This window comes from Vulpes lagopus, chromosome 16 (assembly GCF_018345385.1).
Source record: "Vulpes lagopus strain Blue_001 chromosome 16, ASM1834538v1, whole genome shotgun sequence".
Taxonomy (NCBI): Eukaryota; Metazoa; Chordata; class Mammalia; order Carnivora; family Canidae; genus Vulpes; species Vulpes lagopus.
The window spans coordinates 40,535,668-40,546,286 of record NC_054839.1 but is presented as its reverse complement, the minus strand read 5'-3'; the positions used below and the strand labels follow the sequence as shown (position 1 = coordinate 40,546,286).

Sequence of the window (10,619 nt, the reverse complement as noted above, 5' to 3'; positions counted from 1 at the left end):
TAACTGAGGGGGTGGATCCCAGTATTATAAAAGCAGAGGATTCTTTTTTTTTTTTTTCTGCTGTCCTTGATGTTGGAATGCCCTCTCCCACTACTTCTTACCTCTAGATGAATAAATAATAGTCTTATAAATAATCTCTAAGCCTTCGATCATCTCTTCTGTGAAAAGTTCCTGGTGCTTTTAGACATCATTCATAAAATTTCAGCCATCATTCTTAATAAAAACCTCATAACTAAAATAAAAGTATAATAATGATTTAAATATGATCATCTAACAATAATATTCACATTGTTAACGTTTGATCATTGGTTTTAAAATCAAAAACCTGTCACTGACACCCACTAATTGTTTTTTTTTTTTTCTTTCAATGTTCAGTTTCCTTACTGATACCCATCTCTCTAAAGGGCAGATGGAGGCAGCTGGGCGATGGCAAGGAATGTTCATTTGAAGATACTGCCCAGATTGAAGATTTTGCCCACATGCCAAAAGGTTCTCTCCCAGGAAAAGTACTCTCATACCACTGTCTGGGTCTCCTTGCTTCCAAGGTCCAGTTCCCCACCTCGGAACAGTCTGGGAGAGCTCTTCAGGAAAGCAGGATGTGGAGTATAACAGGGACCAACCATACTTCTCAAAATATGGCAGCACTACAGAGAAAGTGTCCTCATTGGAGTATTTGCACCAAAAGTCATTCAACACAAAGGTCATCATGGACAGGCAAGCAAAGGAATCCCTGGTCTTCAGCTTAGCAGCCAGTACCTCTTCATCTTCATCTATCTCCTCATGAGAAGAGGCAGCATGCTTTTCTCTTCTTTCTGCTTAGGCTTGAGATTCTACTTTTCCTCCTGTGGACTACTCTGTTTCTGTGAGGTGTCCTTTTGGGGCGGTACATCTGCGAACATTTTAGCCTCACACTGGGCTGTTTCACCTTTCCACAAACAACATGAACGTGGGACTGGTTAATGCAGGTGAGGAACCAGTGGTTGATATCGGGTAAGACTTGGTTGAGGGAATGCCCCAACACCTATTGATAGAGCCACAGCAGGGTGCAGACAACTGTAAAGTTAGCCAGTGTCACATGTTCTCCACCAAAAAAGTCTTCATTTCCAAATAAGCATCCAGCAGCCCCAGAAGTTACCCCACCTCTTCATTTCCATGCTCTGTAGCCAGCGTGATGCCCAAGGTGGACAGGCCATGGCTGGTAGCACTAGGTGGCTATCAATGAAGTTCACCCAACATGCCAATATGCCACCTGCTGCTTCTAGAGTACATCCTTGCAGTCCCTCTTTGCTCAAATGCAGTGACATTACTCTCCAATACACAGGATTCACAGTTACCCCTCAAGTACTGGAAATTTGCTGGAAATTCATGGAGAAATTTAAGGGTGTAGCTGGTTTGGACAAAGTAGAAATGGGGTGGTACTGACAAATGCCAACCTGAACCACACCGTACTGAGCTGCAATTAGAGCCTTAAAGGCCTTTTAGTTTTCAGGATATACATAGAGTATAATTTCACAGAGAAAGGGGCCACTGATTGTTCTTTAGCAGCTTTGCATTATCTTTACATCTTCATTACAACCATCACTGCCATTCCATTCCTCCCTTGTTCTCTAGACAGCACCATTGTGAATGATAACTAATCGATCACTTATCTCGCCCATCTTCAATCCTGTCTCATGTATTGCCAGAATGCTCTTTGAAAAATGCATATCCAAGTAAAACACATACCCACTTAAAACTTTTCTGTTTCCACATCACTCACTGGATAAAATCCATAATCATTTCATTGATGTAGAAGGATCTCCATTATCTGGACCTTAACTATTACTGCAAATGATTGCTGACAAATTTCCATCATTTTCCTCCTCCACCAGACAAAACTATTTATGATTTCCCAAGTATATAAAAGAGTTTTCTTCCTCTGTGCCTTGCCATATGTTCTCTCATTTTGTTTTTTTTTTTTTTTTGTTTTTTGTTTTTTGTTTTTAATTTTTTTTATTTATTTATGATAGTCACACAGGGAGAGAGAGAGAGAGGCAGAGACACAGGCAGAGGGAGAAGCAGGCTCCATGCACCGGAAGCCCGACGTGGGATTCGATCCCGGGTCTCCAGGATCGCGCCCTGGGCCAAAGGCAGGCGCCAAACCGCTGCGCCACCCAGGGATCCCTGTTCTCTCATTTTGAAAAGGTCTCCTGCCTACTTAAGGACCTGGAAAATGGCTACTCAATTCTAACTTGAGTATATTGTTTGTATGAAAATGTCTCTGACCTCCCAGTGTTTGTCATTTATTACCGCCTTATGTTTCCCTTCTGTTTTACAGGATCTTATCATTGGCACTCTTTACATTGTTCTGAAATTATTTCCCTTTTTTAAAAAAAAATATTTTATTTATTTGAAAGACAGCATGTGAGAGAAAGTACAAGTTGGGGGAGGGAGGGGGAAGGCAGAGGGAGACGGAGAAGCAGACTCCTTGCTGAGAAGGGAGCCTGATGCTGGGCTTAATCCCAGGACCTTGAGATCATGATCTGAGCCGAAGGCAGACACCCAACCAACTAAGCCACCCAGATGCTCCTAAAATTATTTCTTTATGTGAAACAAATCAATCATTTTGAGCTTTTGTTTTACTATTAACTTCTAAAGAAAAGTCTAAGCAACCATATTTTTAATCACTTGACTTCCCGCTCTCTGAGCCACAGAAAATCAAACAATGGATGAGTTCCAAATTCATGGTTTTCCAGTCAATAGACTGAATAGAAAACAAAGATCAACTACGTGATCATATTTTACCTTTCAGGAATTCGAACTGGAAGACATAGGAGCAATAAAGTAGCTTTTAGCAGAAGATAAATCTAGAAAGACCTGCTCAAGGAAACCCTGAAATACTTTGTTAGGTAAGGAAGAGCATGATTCATGCTGGAGTGATGAGGAAAGAATAGTTAGGAGTAAACAGGAGCTATATGGCAAATCAAATATCTGTGCACAATGGAGAGCAAGACAAAGTAAACTTGTAGTAAAAGAGAGAAATAGAAATCTGGAGGGCCATGAGTCATTACATAGCAGACCACATAATCATTAATAATCCTGTCTGATCTACAGCTGATGTTCTTATTGTACTGCCTGAGATCCCGCCCGCCAACCCTGCCAAAAAAACCCCTGTATGTTCCTAAATTTTCACATCGGTCTGCTATATTATAATTTCTATCTCCTTATGGCCTAATTATGCATTTTTCTTGGATAAACAGTTATTCTTAAAATAACTTCTTTATTATTTATTTCCTTATTTACTTATTTATTTACTTATTTCTTTAGAGAGAGAGGCAGAGGGAGAAGCAGGCTCCATGCAGGGAGCCTGATGTGGGACTTGATCCCAGGACTCCAGGATCATGCACTGGGCTGAAGGCAGGCGCCAAACCACTGAGCCATCCAGGCATCCCCTACTGGAAGTAACTTGAGTGACTCTCTTCTTTTTAACCATGAGGTCCTAACTAGAACAACTTTGCCCACCACAATATGAATTTCACACAGGCTAGGATACTCTCTTCTTTCTAATTATATTTCTGATATATAGTAAGCATTTTTCTTTTCCTCAGTGCTAGATACCATTAACATGCCTGAGTCTGTCCCCAAAATCCTTTGCTTACCTTATAAGTTGCCAATTTATTGCAAGCAGGAGAGTTACAGTTAATAATCTCTTACAGTAAATACCATGAGGGAGTAGAGAGAGGACAGATGGTAAAGCTAAATTATCTGAAAAAAAGAATTAGATAATCAAACTTCCTAACTCACATATGAACAAATAATTCAAGGTGAATTGTATCCCACAGTGACCACAATGGGGAACAGTGAAGATAGTAAAAGTGGCTGGTCATTGAGTCCAGAGAACAATAGAAATCTATAACATCTGATATGGCTACTGAAATGAGTACTTTTACAGGGTCTATTTGCAGAGCATTCTCATTTCCCCCAAACTCCCTCAGTTGAGGCTATTAGCCAGCCCTTAAATTCTGCATAATGATTTGTTCAGGTGACACCATTCATCCAAAACTTCAGTTAACTCCACACACCCTCACATTCTTCAGCCTCTTCCTAGATCTGGAAACCTTTCATTTTAGACCTTCACATAACACAAAGTCTTATGTAATGGAAGTACCTACCCATCATCCTAAGATCTTCTCTCAGCACTTTAAATGATCCTGTATATCACTTTCCACCCTAGAGCGAAGTTACCCTTGGTAACTCAAAGATGATTTATTCCTTTTTGGGTGATAAAGTTATCTTTAAAGCATCCTTTTTGCTGGAGACCTTCATGAAACAGGAAAAATAACACACACAAAATTAGATTTTGGCAGAATATGCTAAAACTGTAATGAACAATGAATCAACGGGTGATAATTGCAGTAAAGCCAAGTAGCCAAATATGATCCTGTAACTTGTTGATCCCTAAAGAGAGTATGTGAAATAGTACTATTACCTAGGCTAAAACCAAATTATTTGGTGATCACGTAGAGACAATGTAAGCACACTAATATTTTCAGGGCTCAAGGCCCATTATCATTAATCTAAATAGTCAAGTAATCTGCTTCACCGTTCTTTCTATATTAGGAAGAAGGCCCTTAGTACCTTTGCTAGGTAGCATTTACATACCTAACAGATCAAGAAAACATTCATGCATTAAGATTCTTCTTATATATGCCAAATTACAGCAATTTTTCTAGAACAGCAAGTTTAGACATTTTTAAAATGCAAGTGTAGAATAGTTAGAAATAATACCTTTCAATGTATAGCATTTTGTGAAAGAGTTGGGGTTGATTGATAACTATACAATGAACAGTCTCAGAATCCAGAATTTCTTAATTAGATTAAAACTATTAGTTCGGGATCCCTGGGTGGCGCAGCGGTTTGGTGCCTGCCTTTGGCCCAGGGCGCGATCCTGGAGACGCGGAATCGAATCCCACGTCACGCTCCCGGTGCATGGAGCCTGCTTCTCCCTCTGCCTGTGTCTCTGCCTCTCTCTCTCTCTCTCTGTGACTATCATAAATAAATAAAAATTAAAAAAAAAATACCTATTAGTTCCTCTTATTCTGAATTGGTCCATATTCTTCCAAATAAAATAATTTAGGTGATTATATGAATAGAGACAAATAAAAAAGCCCCTGAGAGTGATATCAGAGAATGATAAGGGAAGTTATTTTTATAGTTTATCAAGGTATATTACTAGTATATAATTTTTAAAGAGCTATGGAAATCTAAATATATTCATACTATTTTTTATTTTGCAAAGATTATTAACTAATCTGTGGATTCCTTCATTGTTTTTCCCAATTTGGACAATTATTAGGGTAACAATTCATCTGTACCTGGATTTAATGGTAAAAAATATGAGTCTCATTTATTCCAAAATTATTCTTAGTGTAGCTATAACTGCATCAATTGGACAGTCTTAAAAAGCCTTCTGCATACAGTTGTGATATCATACACTATTTGGTCTTTGTCCCCAGTTTCTGCCACAGAGCTCCTAAAACTCCTGGAATTCCCTGGGCGGTAAGAGTGATAGGATTGTGTCTTTTGTTCTATGGAAGCAACTCTTGGCCACTCCTAGATAGTGTTAGGATGGGGGCTGATTGCCAGAAATGTCATATATTGATTAGATGCTTGGGATTTTCAGCTCTATTCCCCAACCATCAAGGAAGGGAGAAAGACTGGAAATTGCATTAATTAACACCAAAGGCCAATGATTTCATCAGACATGCCTATAAGATGATAGCTAAAAAAAAAAAAAAAAAAAAAAAAAAAAAAAAAAAAAAACCCTAAATGATGGGATGCAGAGTTGCTGGGTTAGTGTATCCATGGAGGTACTAGGAGAGTGGTATGGCTGGAGAGGGCCTGGAAGCATCACATTCCTTTCCCCCAAAACTTTCCCTCTGAATATCTTCTATTTGGCTATTCCTGAGTTGTATCCTTTATAACAAATTAGTAATGATAAATAAACTGCTACCCTGAGTTCTCTAAGACTTCCCAGCAAATTATCAAATCTGAAGGCTGGTTATAGGAAGCCATGCTTTAGTTAGTTCTCTGAACACCTGAGGCAATGAAGGCAGTAGCTAGTCAAAAAGATCAGTGGGAAGAACGAGTCCATAGAATACAAACCTAGATTCAATAACTTTTGTTGTTACAGAAAAACATCTTGATATTACCTTGTATTCACAGGAGGGTAAATTTTCCTTTCCTATTATAATGTCACATTCTGAATTTGTTTTTTAAAAAGATGCATTTGAAAATACTAATCTACATTTATTCATATAAGATAGTTTAATGAAATCTCTTGCATTCCTAGGGAGAATGTCTGAGCTTAGGAGAAGAAAAGCTTAAGAAATTATGTGAGTATTTTTAGGCTTCCTATCACCACTAAGATGGCAAATGAGGAAGTCTATGTCTTGGAAAGCTCCTCATTTGCTGTAAGAAATGGAGAAAAAGGGAAATTCATGTTAACATAATTATCAAAACAAATATGGAAAATCCCCCTCACTTTCATGATAGTCCTTGAATCAACTTTGAAACTCCACTTTGCTTTCTTTCTTTCCCCTGACAGGTAAGGGTCAAGGAAGCCTTTTAGGCTTAAGGGGAATATTCTGCAAAATAACTATAACATGTATTTCAAAGACCATTAGCACATGATTTTTTAGAGGGCATGACTTTATTAAAAATGGAATAGAGATACCGGACAATATTGATAAAAAGGAAGTTGTCAGAGATTTTCTAAGCAATCTTTAAAATAGATAAGAGTATATGGTTTTTGTCAGAGCTTTTAATCTATGATTCAAGAAGAATGGAAAAGTCTAAGCAAATTTCTATGCAAGCTGTTCAGAACTGAGAGTATACAAATGTCATAATATTAAATAACATGGCAGAAAAGGCACAGCTCCAACAAACTTTTTGAATTATCTGTATTTGCATATATCAATGCAAGAAGCTCAATAATTCCACAGGTTACTAACCACTAATTTACAATATCTTCACTTATAAGTGGTAATTCCATCAAGTCAGCAACCTAAATTATCTGTAACTTAATTTTCTGTATCACCACTTATTTTCTATATTACCTCACAGGAGTGTTATGCAGTATGGGTAATTAATGATTATAGCATCTTGAAAATTCAACATGTCATATTAATGCTAAATAATATAATAATAATGATGTCAGATGTGTAGTACATCAATGGACATTTGCAAATGATAAACAAATTAAATAAACATATAATTGTCTGAACTATCATTCATCCCAAAGTGAAATTGTTCATATCTATATTTGTCTAATCTAAAGACAGGCAGTATTAACTTAATTATTATTCACATTATTCCCTAGGAAATACACTAGGAAATATATTACAAGTTGGAGTAGGAGGAAACTAGACACCAAAATGTGGTTTTTGCATCCAAAGCTTAAAATCTTTCCAAGAGAAAAAAGTTACACACTTGATTTCACAATCTACTCATGCAACCACGTATTTGCTTAATTCAAAGAATATGTGCATTATTGGTAATATCAGAATCATTCTTATGTTTCCAGTGTTCTGACACTGTTTTAAAAATTTCTAAAATAATGATTCTAAAATAATAATCCAGTATTTGACAAGATCTGATTTTGAAAACATGTGATCTATTGATCAATAAATTAGAGTTAACTACATAGGTCATATTCATATTCTCTGCATAATAAGGAAAACATATAAAGTAATTATTTCATAGCTAACAAGATATTAGATGTTAGGACATATAAAGTTCACTATTTGACCACTACGTTTCCTTCCTCCTACCACTCTCCATGTTTTTGTTTAGGATATGTAGAATTGAGCCCTGTGTTTCATGAAGAAACTCACCAGCAGATGGAGTTGAGGAGGTGGATGTTGAGAGCAAGAGCAGTTTGGTAAAAGGTCTGTTAAACCAGCCAACGGATTCCATTCCCTTAGCCAAAATTATCAGCTCAACTGTGAAAGAATTACAGGAATATCCTTTGAATAGCTAGATAAGAAGTTTTTCTTTTTTCCCTACCTATGGGAAAATGAAGAAGCTGTTATTTCTAATTACTTTTAACCGTGAGGAAATCAGCCTAAGGATGAAGGAAAAGAACAAAAATAAAGAAATGTTAAAGAATCAGATAAGTCCCTCAGCAGATTAGGTCTCAAGCCTTTCTTATTTCTACACTATTCAGATACATGAGCCAGTGCACCTATTCTACAATGGAAAGGATTGTAAAATGATATGAATGTTGCAATCTTATCTCTTTTATAATGGTGTGAATTATTTATATAAAAATCTCTAGCGTATAAATGTGTGTGTGTGTTTGTGTGTGTGTGTGTGTGTGTGTGTGTGTGTATTTCAAGTACCATGTATGTTTGGTTGTAAAAAATTCAGTACACGTCTTTATTTAAAAAATATTTTTGATGCCTGGTTGATTTGAAATAACCCACAAGTTTGTTTGTTTAGTTGCTGTTATTAACAATATAGGACTCCTAAGATAAGTGTCCTTGTACCTCTTTAATTATAGAGGTTTCCAGTCCAGAGACTCTTTCTTGCTCCTGATATCCTTCATGAATGTTCTTCCTTTTCCTTTTCATGATGTTCTTTCTTTTCAGTTTATCTCACTGCTTCTGCAATATTACTGACTTATCAAAATTTCACAGTGTGGTTTAAAAACTTGCAGCCTAGTAAAACCTTTCTATATCTCTGGGTCTCTGGAGTTCAACCTAACTATTAACATGCACACAACTTAGAAAATAATAATTTTTAGATACATACATAGATAACATATAAAGATAAATTAGAATGATGAATGAACATACATATTATATGTCTATGGAGATGTGTCTACATTATCTCATATCACTGTATCCCAGATAAGGATTTTACCCTGATACCTACCAGTGTTAAAACTCTATGGAGAACTCCCCACTTCTTAAGTATGGGATGTATAGTGGCTTGTTTCCAGATAATATGCTTTGGAAAGAGAAAAAAAAAGGTAATAACTTCATAGTGGAAAAATCTGTCAAATACCACCTGAGCCAAGTGATCATGATTAACATCAATAAGTCATATTGATTCACGTACCCTTGGTATGATGTGATCAGAACAGAAATTCTCTCTGCAGTCTTCCAACCAAAAACCCATAACCCCAGTCCAATTATAAGAAACAAATTAGACAAACCCCAGTTGAGGGACATCCCACAAATACATGAGCAGTTCTCTTCAAAATTGTCAAGGTATCAAAAACAAGGGAAGGGAACAAAGGAAGTCTGAGAGGTTCTAGGGCCAAAAGGTGCCTAAGAAGACATGATGACTAATTGCAATGTGGTATCCCTTACGGGATTTTAGAGTAGGAAAAAAAAAAAAAGATATTAGGCAGAAACTAAAGAAATGTGAAAAAAAGTATAAGCTCTAGTTAATAATACCAGTTCATTAATTATGACAGTATACTAATGTAAGAAGTGTGGATATATGGGAACTCTGTCGTATATTCACACTTTTCTGTAACTAAAACAGTATTCTGAAATAAAAAGATAATTTCAAAACAAACATATTTGGGGCCCTTGAACTGGTTTAAGTTATGTTTTCTAACTTTGAGCCACTAAACTAAGGCCTAAACCAAAAGCAGGCTAAGTGAGCACCTGGGGCCATTTTTCCCATGTCTGTACCATTAAACTCTTGTGTCTTGAGCTCTGACATTTAAGTAGAGAAAAACGTCACACACACAAACACACACACACACACACACACACACACACACGGAAAGAGAAATAAGAGAAAAGCGCCCTTCTCCAGGCTGTGGATCCAACTCTCAACCTGATGGGCTTATGAACGGTAGAGCTGTGCCAGTGTAAGGGGTCCAAGCACCTTAGACACCAACACCAAGATAATTCTTGCCTAGTCTGTTTCTATTTATAGTCCCTCCATTATTTTCCCTATGGTCTCTCCCATCCACCAATAAATCATCAGTGTCCTTCAGCCACATCATAACTTCTCTCCCTGTGGGTAGATGAAGGAAATACCAAAATATTGACACAATTTATTGTGTACCACTAAAACAACAAATAAATCATAAATAGCACATGTATTAAAAATGATAATTTTTTTAAAGTCAATAGAGTATGGTCATAATTTAGGACATATTAGTCACGTATTTTAGCAATAGCTCTCATTTTTAACTTTAAGGAAAATTATGATGAAAGCCACATGAGATATTTGCTCTTGTTTCTAATTTCATTACCCTCATATGTTAACATTTTATGCAAGAATGGCCGCATTATACTAATTTGTATTTAGTAGGTATATTTTGTGACAATACAACATATGTTTTGTTATGTTGCTTACTACAAACTAAAGTCTCCTGTTAACTTTTTTGCTCTCATGTTAATCCACATTCATCATCATTTTGCACTTTGTCTGGGCTCACTATTGTTTTTACACTGCCAACTCTTTAAATATGAACTTACAGGTGTATAGTTATCTGCTAATGTATTAACAAATTTACCACAATATTAGAGGCTTAAAATAACACACATTGATTTTGTTATAGTTTGTATGGTCAGAAATTCAGTCACGGCTTAGTTGAACCTTCTGATTAGGGC

At 36.6% G+C, this 10,619-nt stretch overlaps 1 pseudogene; it reads right to left on the bottom strand.

Moving 5' to 3' along the window:
* Window positions 1-440: 440 nt before the first annotated feature.
* The window catches only part of LOC121476898, a 64,751-nt pseudogene continuing 54,572 nt past the window's right edge, over window positions 441-10,619 (bottom strand).